Consider the following 12,352-nt stretch of genomic DNA (forward strand, 5'->3'; position numbering starts at 1 on the left):
AGTAGGATTTCCCCACAAAGATTTTGCAACAGAAGTTTCACAGCGTTGACCAACAGAATGCAGCTTGGTTTGAAAGTGACTTCAGTGTGAGTTGTGTTCATTGCTATATATCTATTTACACTAGACAAAGACAATTTTTGCCCACAATATGACTGCAACTTAACAATGTAAACTTGCAGGAAGCGTCACCAAAAATCCACTAATGCTCAGATATCTTACATCAGATATCGACTAAATATTCAGCCGATGAAATCTGAGGACCATTTCCAGTTTTATCATTTAAAACCTTCTAAAATAAACATCCTTCGGTGAAATGTTACAACCCGCTTGGTTTGGATATTTTATCCATTGCTATGGCATTCACTCATTCATTCAGTCAGACAGACATACACACTATTCCCTTTCCATAAGACATTATTCATTCTCCGCCACTTTGGAAGACTCTCTCAAGACCACGGCTCATCTGTAGTCTATCAGTATGCTGTGTCAGTCTGTCACAGGTTTGATGAAAGAGAGCAGCATTTCATCGTCAGTGAGGACAAGTGAATGATACAGGCCTCACCTTGCCTGCCTCTAGCACTTGGATACTTCTTTTTAGTTCTAGCTTTCTTGCTTTCACCTCTTCTGCTGGTTTCTCTCACATGTATATGCATATATAACGTCTGTCTTCCTTCCATTACTCTCGATTTTCTTTTTTCAGTGGCATGCACATTACCATGGAAACTGCAAAACTCTGAGCTTAGAGGGTCTGGGGGTTGTTCGGTGTGAGTAATGTGAAAGCAGCCCCCTCACATCTAAATATCCCAAAACCTGCAAACTATTGACTGCTAGGCGAGAGAGAGGCCTCGTGATCTAATGGGCAAAGGAAACCATGGTTACGCATGTTTAAACTAAATCTTTGTACTCAAGGTTAGCGAGACGGCCACAGGGGAGAGATACAACCTCAATATCTGCTCAACATGAGAGTTTTTCTCAGGTCAGGACATCACAGCAGAGGAAATTGTAAATTCACACTGATGCCAGGAGGTCCTCTTTGTATTATGTATTCAGTTAGAGAGTTGGGAGTGTAATTTGTGGCTCTAGTCCATGCAGTATGGATCAATTTAAGACCATGAACGTCTCCCTTAGATACACATGTATATATTAGAGTTGCAGCAAAGTAACTTGCATGTAAATTTTGCTCCTCCGATTCACTTTTGAACTGTTTTGACCTTTTCATAGCACTAATGACATAAAAAAGCTCTAATGAACATCCATTGGGGTCAAAGGCCACAACTGAAAATTCTTCTATTTTGCATTTTTTCTCTAATTTGGTACTTTATTACAATTTATACAGTTTTATTTGCATAACAACTAAAAAATGTATATGGGGAAAATAATGAAATAATAATAAATAAAAAAAATCCTAAATTATTAAATGCATAGTTCACCTAAAAATACATTTTTAATAATAATTTACTCACCCTTAGGTTGTTCCAAACATGTTTAATTTACCAAACAGTTGCAAAAAATAAATGAATAAATATTGAGGGGGTCACCTCATCCACCACCAGTGTGCAGCATCCACCTGGATGATGCGACGGCAGCCATATTGCTCCAGATCGCCCACCACACATCAGCTTATTGGTGGAGAGGAGACAGAGTGATGAAGCCAATCAGCGGATATGGGGATTGTTAGGAGGCCATGGTGGTCAGAGGATGCCGAAGTCACACCTCTACTCTTTTTTGAAAGACATCCTGGGATTTTTAATGACCACAGAGAGTCAGGATCTCGTTTAACGTCTCATCCGAAGGATGGTGTTTGTTGTCAATACTCTTTGGCTACTGTTACCTGTTTTGTTACCAGCTAAATATTTTTTTTGTAGTGTTTTGCAGAGTAAGTAGTAAGATGCTAAGGAATTATGCAATTTAATTACAAAATAAATCTAACTGTAATCTGTTCTCTGTTCATCAAATAAATCTTTGACTTTGTGACCCTACTGTAACTTTCTTTGACCTTTTTATAATGAATAAACAAATCAAAGCCTGGGCAGCAGCACAGCAGTGGCCATAGCAACATAAAGAATGGCTTTCAGATCTGAGCGTATTGAGGACATCTTGCCTCCTATAGACTAAAGTTTGAGGCTTTAAAGACACATCTGAGTCACCAGCCACCTACATGTGCATTCTTTTCATTATACTTTCCTCTGTTGCCTGCCCTTCCCTGTCTTTGGCTTTGAAGACTTCTTGTTGCAATGCCGCTTGACGGTGCTTCCTCATGCATCTGGATTAATTGGACCGTACCCCCATGAAAGGCTGGGTGAGGAGAAGTGATGGGGGAGGGTGGGAGGGACAGACGGATGGCAGAGTGGGCGACCGGAGCAGGAGGCAGTGGGTGTTCGACATTACAAAACTGTTTGCAGAAATGTTCATTTACATTTATGCATTTAGCAGACGCTAAAATGCATTCAGGCTATAAATGTTTTTTTCCCAGTATGTACCATTTATCTGCCTCCAATTTCACCTTAAGCCCTATCATCAATGATAAGATACTATCAACTGGTCCTGAGAAAAACTTTGTCATGCTTTGGAATCATAATCTATTCCTATTTTCCTTATTTGAATTCAAAATCCATAGGTTTTTTTTTTATGTTTTAATGCCTCATATATTTATTTAAAAATGTGTTTTTTTTATTCATTGATTTATCTACGCCTTTCTTTCTATCTAAAATTCACATTAACCTAGTTCAGTAAATACTGTACCAAGTTGCTTGTTGTTATTTCATAATATCCAGGAGTTACTAATTCCTTACATTTATATAGCGCTTTTCTAGACACTCAAAGCGCTTACATAGTCATCTCCTCATCCACCACCAGTGTGCAGCATCCACCTGGATGATGCGACGGCAGCCATGTTGCTCCAGAACGCCCACCACACGCCAGCTTACTGATGGAGAGGAGATGGAGTGATGGAGAGGAGATGGAGTGATGAAGACAATCGGCGAATATGGGGATTGTTAGGAGGCCATGATGGTCAGAGGCCAATGGGCGAATTTATCCAGGATGCCGAGGTCACACCTCTACTCTTTTCGAAAGACATCCTAGGATTTTTAATGACCACAGAGAGTCAGGACCTCGGTCTAACGTCTCATTCGAAGGACGGTGCTTATTGACAGTATAGTGTCCCCATCACTACACTGGGGTGCTAGGTCCCACACTGCTGGCCTCACTAGCACCTCTTCCAGCAGCAACCTAGTTTTCCCAGGAGTTCTCCCATCCAGGTACTGACCAGGCTCAGCCCTGCTTAGCTTCGGTGGGAAACCGGTCTTGGGCTCCAGGGTGATATGGCTGCCGGCCCTATTTACTATTTATTTATGTACACTGTAAAAAAATCTATTTAAAGCTGCAGTCTGTAACTTTTGGCGCTCTAGCGGTTAATAAAAAGAACTGTGTGCGTCTTGTGGAAGAACATCGTAGCCGGAGCTACTTCTCTCTGTTAATGTCTATGACAAATCATGCAGGTACCGAGCTACTCCGCAGAGGTTCTACCAGAACCAGTTTAAAATAGTCAGAATATACTCATATAATATAAGAATACCGTAGTATTTCATAAAAGCCAAAAACACAGTTTTTTGTAAATTTTGAACACAGAAAAGTTATGGACTGCAACTAATAATAATTAGATTATTAATTAAATTCAATTAAAAATAAATAAATAAATAAAAACGGATAATGTCCTGGGGAAAAAATGTATTTCAATTAAATTTACAGACATTTTCTTCAACTCTAAAACAAAACACAATAAAATGTGCAATACAAATACAAATACAAGTAAAACACCTGAAATTAAAATCAATGTGGAAAACTTTAAGGTTAATAAATACACCAATTTATTGCCTATTATTATTTTAGGAGTTACCAATATTTCTGTATTTATGTAAAAAAAAAAAGAAGGATATTTATTTATGTCAAATTTTTGCACATTGTTATTTTTTAATGATAGGTCATTCATCTTTATAAGGATATATTTAATATATTAAATATATTTAGTTTATATTATTTATATTATTTTTTGTGCTAAGTAAAAACATCTAATATTTGTTATTATGATTTTATTTATATATTGTTTGTATGCATGTTTGTTTAAGCAAAGTTTATACAGTGTAAAATCAATCGCCTTTTTTCTTATCAAATGCTGTAATATAATTATTTTTTATTAAATTCAATGGAAATTGTTGAGTGAAAACAGTATTTAAATAGCAAATTTCAGTTGTAAGTTTAATAAGTTTACTTAACTGGTTATTCTTTTCCAAATCGTTAAAGACCACAGATTCAATGACTAATGACTGCTAAATAAACAGATTAAATGTTACAAACCTAAATAACGTATTTTAACTGAACTTATTGACATTTACAAGTTGTAAACCTCTAATGGATCATGAGGCAGGACGGGACCCTTAAAAGCTTTTCTGGTGATGCACATCCATCCTGGCCACTCTGATTTCAGCTTGTGTTTTTCTCTTGTATCTGGTCTTTATCTCTGAAAGCCATATGCATTCAGTGTACATACACATTTGTTCCATAGTGGGAGGGCTTGCCAAATGGACCCAGCTCTTGCCAGGTCCTTGTGGAAGGTATTTTATCAGCAAAATGATCAATGGCTGCCTCTCTGTGCCTTTTTACGGCTGCGTCCAGTGGGTGTCAGGGTGAAAGGCCTGGTTTCTTTGGAATCTGAGAAGCACCGCTTCTTTTGAAAAAGCCATACATATGGGGTGGTTCTGGAATCTGTCAACATTATTCCCATTTTATGTTTTCCATGATGCCAGCGAAGCCTGTACACAACAGGCTCCTTTAGAGGACTGTAAAATGTGTCACTTCATGGCTGTAACTTGTGAAGAAAGTGCAGCTGAAATGATGAGGTGTCACCTAGCATGAGGCCCCATAAAGTAAACGATTGCAATTACTCCTTCGTATTGGATGTTGACATATTGAAAATGATTTTCAAGCACATTAAGTACTAAATCTTGAAATGGCTTTGAACATGAGTAGACTGACAACAGTTTGTGTTTACATATATTTTTTTATTAATTTACAATGTTCACTGTATCTATAAACCTTTGCCAACAATTAATAATATGTTGTTAATGAAGTAATTTATTTATTAAGTAAAATGTTTTAAAGATAATCTTCTTATCATTAAATATCTTTTTGATTTAGAATAGCGACTCTAGATTACATTTCATTCATCAATTTCATTTGACTAACAATTTGAAATATAGTGTTTAACATGTTATTAATATATATTTATATTATTTATTTTTTATGTATTCTTTATTAAAATTGTAAATACATTTTAAATACAGAACATATCTTTCTGATTTAGAAAAGCACTGCAACTGGCTACTATTTTAAAATGTAATTAAAATTTGTTAACATTTCATAATTAATATTAAATATTAAGTAGCACTAGTTCAGCAATACAATTTGAGCTCATTTTGGAGAATGATCCACATTATTTATGTGAACATTCAAACAGTACATTTTGGTCTCTCCATGGTAATGCTAAATCATACTTCAGTCATTGCAAACAAGTGCTAAATGTTAATATCATATAGTGATATAACCTGTAGAGTGGAGATCTGGCTCTTAACTCCTTCATTCTTGTCAACTCAAGGCCAGCACAAAGGAAACTTCATTCCACTCCCCAGAACTTTAATGATGGAATAGAAGAGAATTCTCGTGCAATTTCCACCTTTAGTATTGGGTCAACTTAAGCTGTCCTTCACTCTGTGCTTTGTCATGTTAAGTGTGTGTAAGAGAGAGAGTTTGTGGGAATGTGTATGTGTGCTCAACTATTCCAGTGACCTTCGTATGTCTAATTGAAAGTGTTAAAATCCACCTGTGGCATATTTTAATCTGCTTTCAAACTATAAAATTGTGACATGAATTACTAGCCCAGCAAACCTTTGAATAGAGTAAGTAGGATATTTGCAATTTCACAAATATTTCATGTGTTGGCACAAGGGCTGTCAATCGGTTCAAATATTTAATCACACATCATTTAGGACTTATCACCACATTTAGTTAATTTTAGTGGAAAGACAAATAAATAGTAGGTATTTGTGTAATATGTTCAATCAATTTGTGTGGATGACATTGTGTAAAAAAAAAAAAAAATTATATATATATATACATACACACATATCAGGCACAAGCTGGCTCAGTAAACTGCAGCTTGCCTTGCAGTGTAGAGGCCGTCCAATCGTGGACAGCGGGAACAATCCAGAAGTCACAAAGGCAGTTGGTTATGGAAAGACTTGCGTCTTCTTATTGGTTCTTGGCCAGGAATGAACAAAGTTATTTTAACATCTCATTATGATGCGATAATTAGACACCAATTCGGGACCAAGAGATGGAAAAATGTTCCCAGCCCTTCTCCTCCTCCGCAATGGGCAGTATAATGTTTTTTTTTTCAAAATAGACTTTTTCCTCCGTTCATGTTTACTTTATGCATACATGAATGGAAGGCTTTAATATCAAGTCTTTGTTTATAATCATGCAGTTTTGGCATGCCTGCAGAGAGTCGCTCATGGAGCCACTTAACTGAGGCTCTGTAGCCATAATGATTTGTGTCTGAATGGCAAATGCATAATGTGGGACAGCACGAGATGATTGGTCCTCTGTGCTGGCATCTGCTCTCTACGGTCTTATCTGATGTGGATTTCTATGGAGCTTTTCAGAATTTACTCTGCCGATTTCCTCTTGGATGGCTGTTGGCATATGAGGCATGTTTTTAAGTGCAGAATTGTTTTATGTGCTCAGATGGTCCTTTATGTTTATACTGCAATATATTTTAATTGTCCTAACCGTAACAAAGATATTTGAAAGACATTGAATCTGGAATGGCACAGAGGTTGGCTATAAATGAAAGCTTGAAATGTATTGGATAAATATGTCACATTATTAATTATAACATTAGTTGGCCAATGGTTTGTTATTTTTGGATTTACTGTTTTATTTGTTTTGTGTTGCTGTTTAACTAAAAAGGTTCTATTGTGGCAACGATATTGAGGCATGTTGTAATATGGTGTATGTGTTTATTTCCTGAGAAAAATTATGACAATTTTAACGTAAGATACAGAAATTGACTACAAAAATAAACCCACCTTGAGTAAAAAGTGTGATAGCTATTCTGGTCTCGATTCATTAGAAAGCAGTGCTTGGTGCAGTGAGTGTGTTATGAGGGTGTTTTAGTCTAGGCGTCGGCACTAGAACACAACATTAGACTGCTGATGTCAGCTCTCCTCGCAGCCTTATTCATAGAAAATTGCCCTATTTCTCTCAGTCTCTTATTCCGCCTGGCCTCGAGTTTGTGGATAATTTATCGGCTTCTTAACCAGCAAGCAAAATGTAAACACACTCGAGTTCACAGCCCAAAAACTCTACATTAACTTCATGAAGGCAACCACCAGAAGCATGATAAGTAAAGAGATCTTTATTGCTACAGTATAAGGGGGAAAATTCTGGCAATGTAATGATTTTAAATGTTGAAAAAGGGGCCATTGGATACAAAATTCACTTTTACATGTTGTTTGATCTGAAATGTGTCTTGGTAATGTGTACACAGCCACCCTATAATACAAAAAAAAATCCACCCATTGTTTTTTTTTTTTTTTTAAATCTTAATAAATTCAAACACCTTTCCCATATCAAGCTGTTCTCAGATTCCTGGCTGTGTGACATCACACTGGTAGGCCCCTCCCACGATTGTTGATTGACAGTGGCATCAGTCTTTGGTTTTATCACAGCTCCGCCTTGAGTGAGCTGTCATCAGTTCATCATTGTTTCAATGCCGGAGCAGTTGTAGACAAGAATGGCTCCTAAAGCTGGTTGCACACTAGATGATTTTCAAAACTTAACCGATTTTAAAACTATGAGAGACCACTGACACTAAGACAGTTTCAGCCAGACAATTTCAAAGTTATATATATACAGTATGAAAAAATTATATTCACTGTTTAAAGATTATGTTTTAATATTTACACCATATATGAAAATAATTTGACTAGAATTCAGATTATGAACAGATTCTCAGAATCTAATTAAACTTGCGGAACATGAACACTCAACTTTCCTTGTTAAATTTGACTCCTCTCCTTTTTTTCTTCTTCTCTATTTCAGTCTGTTCAGCTCTCACCAGATCTATGGCCTTGTGAACAGGGTGATTATCACCTGATTGACCCTGAGGTCAATCGGGGCTTTGAGAGGGTACCCATTCTTGCCTGAGTGGAGAATGAATAAAAAATTATACAAGGTCACCCTCGTAGAATACAGATGAAACGGCATCTCACATAAGCTTCTCACCATGAGACAAGAATCATGCTCAACTTACCAACAATCCACTATTTGATAAAATAAAGAAATGCATGCTGGCCAGAGCCATTTGCTCATCACAGGTTTATTGCGCACTGATGAAACCAATGTGACTTGTGCTGATGAAAGTGAATTCAATCTCGGCCGGCGCCTTACAACATGAGTGTAGTTGATTGCACCGATAACATTTGTAAAACCCGAGCTCCCTGCAAATTGCTTTTTGGGATTGTGACTGTTGAATTTGGTGATGCAAACTGCATCTTTATAGCATTTAGTTTAATTATCTGGGTCTCTACTAGTGTCACATAATATCAGCGTCAAAAGAACTCCTGTACAAGTCAGTGTGTTTCAAAGTTTGCACTGGAAATTGTGCACACAGTTTTAAAGACCTATTTAAATTACTCTACATCCACTGTCAACCATGGCAGCATCAGAGTTTTAAGCTAGCTGACAAAATGAAGCATGCTTAGCCACACAGGAGCTTGTGAAAGCCCATGAGGAGAAGATAAACATTCACGACAATCCTAGCCATTAGCCTATAGTCATAAAATCTAGTATAATACCTGCAATATAATGAGGCGACATTAGTGGTCCAATCTGCATCCCACATCTCAACATTTTCAGTTCTGCAAGGATTTAGGCCACGATAGCCAAGCTAGCACTGAAAAAAAAGAGGCATGTGCCTCAGGTAATTCCCTTACAGTTTCTTTCAGGCGCTCCACAACTGCAAACCCTCAGGCTTCAGTGCTGCAAGCCAAGAAACATGTTTCTCATTATCAACAAAAACAAAACCGAGAAACCATATGTCAAAACAAGCAGGCTTTTTGTTCGTCTAAACAGTTCTGACAGTGCAACCACGACAAATGGAGGAGAAAAGAGGAGGGAACTGTTAATCGAGATAAATGCACTACATAGAGTTAAAGGAGGTCCAGCATTGCTTTTTAAGAGAATTGAATTACTCTGCACTAAGATGTATGGCTTTGTGGCGGATCCGAAGTTACCTGTGTAAGGGAAACAGGTCAATTTAGCTCAAAGGGAATAATTTAAGATTTTAAAGGGAATTTGAACAGAATCACTGTTTCACGGCTGTTCACGGAGACGCGCCTGCGGTTCAGTGAACGAGCCGTTTAACATCAAATCTGCGCTGGATACTAATATCCAAACTATAGTGAAAACACTATCAATTAGCACAGTAACAAGATCGGCAGTTTAAGACATTAACTTGTAAGCACAAAACACAAGATACTTCTCTTTTCAATATGAATAAGGCTTTATTAGATAAATCTAAGACATATAAACTAATCTAACACATAAACGCACGCACACACACATTCACACAAGTTGCAGGAAGGTCGAAAGTTAGGGAAAGATGAGTTTAAGAGAATGGAAATATGGAATCCCAAGTTAACAGCAATACGTTAAATTGCATAAACATGAACAACCATCAATCACGTAATTAGCGCTCGCATTGAGTTCCTCAATGAGGTTAAAATTATATTAGATACACCAGTAAAGGTCACAGTCTGGAGGTAAAGTTACTTGCATCTCCTGTGAAGAAGGAGCCTCGGTGAAAGGGCTATCCCGAGGTCGTTGATTGGCTGGAAGTTCAGTCTCTGAAGTGACGTCTTGGGAAGCCCGTGGTTGTTGGGCGTTGGCTGAAAGTGCAGAGTCGTGTTCGCTGGTTGAAGTTGAATGGACGTTACAAAACTTAACTCAGAACACGAAACTCTCAAACGGAAAAGAAAAGAAATAAAGTTTGACGAGACTAGGTTGTGTTCCTTCTCATAGTAGCAGCAGGCAGGCACGCTGGAACCGCGCTCAAAGAACAATGATGACTACCGCATGGCTAGATGCTACAAGCTAAAGCTAGGTAGCAAAGCTACAAGCTAAGAGCAGGCATGACTGATAGCACGAGCAAGGCTGGAACTAAAAGCAGACTAAAAGCCGACATGGCTAATAGCAGCAGGCAGACTAGAACTAAAAGCAAGATTTAATCGTGTCCAAAGTTTTTAAACTTCCTTGTTGGCCACCCCTCAAATGTTGCCTTGACCAATCAGATATGGTCCTGGGGTCTGGGGTATCATAAATCATTGTTTATCTTACCAAGCATGTGGTTCTTGCCTCACAGGGTCTAATTTTGGACATGATTCCTATAACATGATTATGATATATTTTACAAATAAATGATTGTCAGGACAATATCAAGCAAGAAAATGCGATTATTTGAATACTAGACATGACTAGGTATCCTATAGTTATCAAAAGACATACACAATAAGTGATTATACATTATAGTCAAATGTGTGGGTTACACGTAAATGAATATGGAGTTAAGCAATGGAATGATTCATTCATAAGTCTTTTTTTGAGTTCATTCTGGTCCATATATAATGTATAAAAAGGGTTTCTTTGCCATTCTCTGGCAAAAGACTTTTCTGTGAAGACAAAGGTTTAAAGCCCTTCCCCCTTAGGAATTTCAGTCTGGTTTCACTGGCTGGGGGGGGAAGTCAATGCAAGTATTTAACTTGATCTCCTGGGTTTACATGTGATGTCCAGCGTTGCATTCCAATCACGAACAATAAATTTGACAATCTCTTCTTCGAATTAAAATTGTCAATAATTGTTCTATTGGTGTTAATGTTGAAAGCTGTTGTGTGAACAAGTTGGTTGGTTGGTTATCTTGCTTGGTTCCTGTGGCACTAGAACTGATTTATGACTTCCTGAGGAATTCAGCTCATGTTTCAATGCACACAGCTCTGATAGACTCTTTGATTTGTCTGATTTGACTCATTTCTGCTACATATATCCCCCTTTCGATCGGCGAGGTGTTTAGGTGAAGACATCGTCGATCGCTGGAGAAACAAAGGCAGAAGAAGCAGACAAACACAGCAAACAGCAAGACAACACCTCCATGACAGTTACTGTACTGGTGCAGGCATCAGGTTATTTAGGTACACGTGGTTAAGTTCAATTAGTCAATGTAGTTTAGCACATTGAGGATAGTTTAGATCGTCTTGGAAATTGTTTTTATTTTGATTCATCAATCAAATTTGTGGTTAACTTTGTTTGGTTCTTCTAGGTTGTCTTACTTTACATGTTTACCATTAGTTTTCTAGTAATTTCAATTCAATGAATTGACCTATCATGCATGGAGCTCTCTGGCTTCCATTCAGTTTAGAGTGGCTGGCGGATATTAGGTGTTGCGAGTCAATCCTAATATCAGACCTTCGACCCTCGCAGGGTGTCTAGGCATTTCACCTACTCAGGAAAGAGGGGAAGGAGAAGGATAGGTAAAAGAAGAACAAAACAAAACAAGGCTGCTGTGGGTTTTCCTAGCATGTGTTACAACTACTATTGAGCTAGGATGTCAGGTGCAGCTAGTGTGTCGTGAACCTTAACTTAGTGTCAGGTGTTCTACCTATTGTGAGGATGGCTGCACGTTTCTTCATGGATGGTATGTGTAACTTGGTTACGCTAAAAGTTGGATATTCTACCTGTGGGAAGAATATGTTTGTTGACTGTGTTATCAGTAGATGTGTTTACCTCTGGGTGTAGGTAATGTTGTGTGTTACTGGTGTAGTGCATGTGTGGTCAGATCTGTTCAAATCTGTGTTGTCTCCCCCTTTTCCTAGCATGTCACTGAAGACTGGCTCTCAGCATCCTTGGCTTGGATGAGGGCGTGTCCATGGTCTAATGAGGGGTCAGTCCAGCAAGGCAGGAAGTTCTTTAGCAGACAGTCGGAGGCAGTTTGGCATGGCTGTGTGAAGCTGAGTTGCAAAACTTGTCTCCTATGTTGCATTCTTCTTGTGATGCCTTCTGGCTGTAGCAGACTTTCTGACCTTCTGTGCTTTGGTGGTTGCTGTTGCACAGACAGGGAATTTGGAACTTGGAGTTGGAGTTCATTTGACAGTTTGTTAGTGACTGAGGTGATGTCCTTTAGTACCTCAGATTTTTCATCAACAGTTGGCCGTTAAAGACTTGTTCATTCTGGGTTGTTGTT

Source organism: Carassius auratus, chromosome 19, assembly GCF_003368295.1.
Source record: "Carassius auratus strain Wakin chromosome 19, ASM336829v1, whole genome shotgun sequence".
Classification (NCBI taxonomy): Eukaryota; Metazoa; Chordata; class Actinopteri; order Cypriniformes; family Cyprinidae; genus Carassius; species Carassius auratus.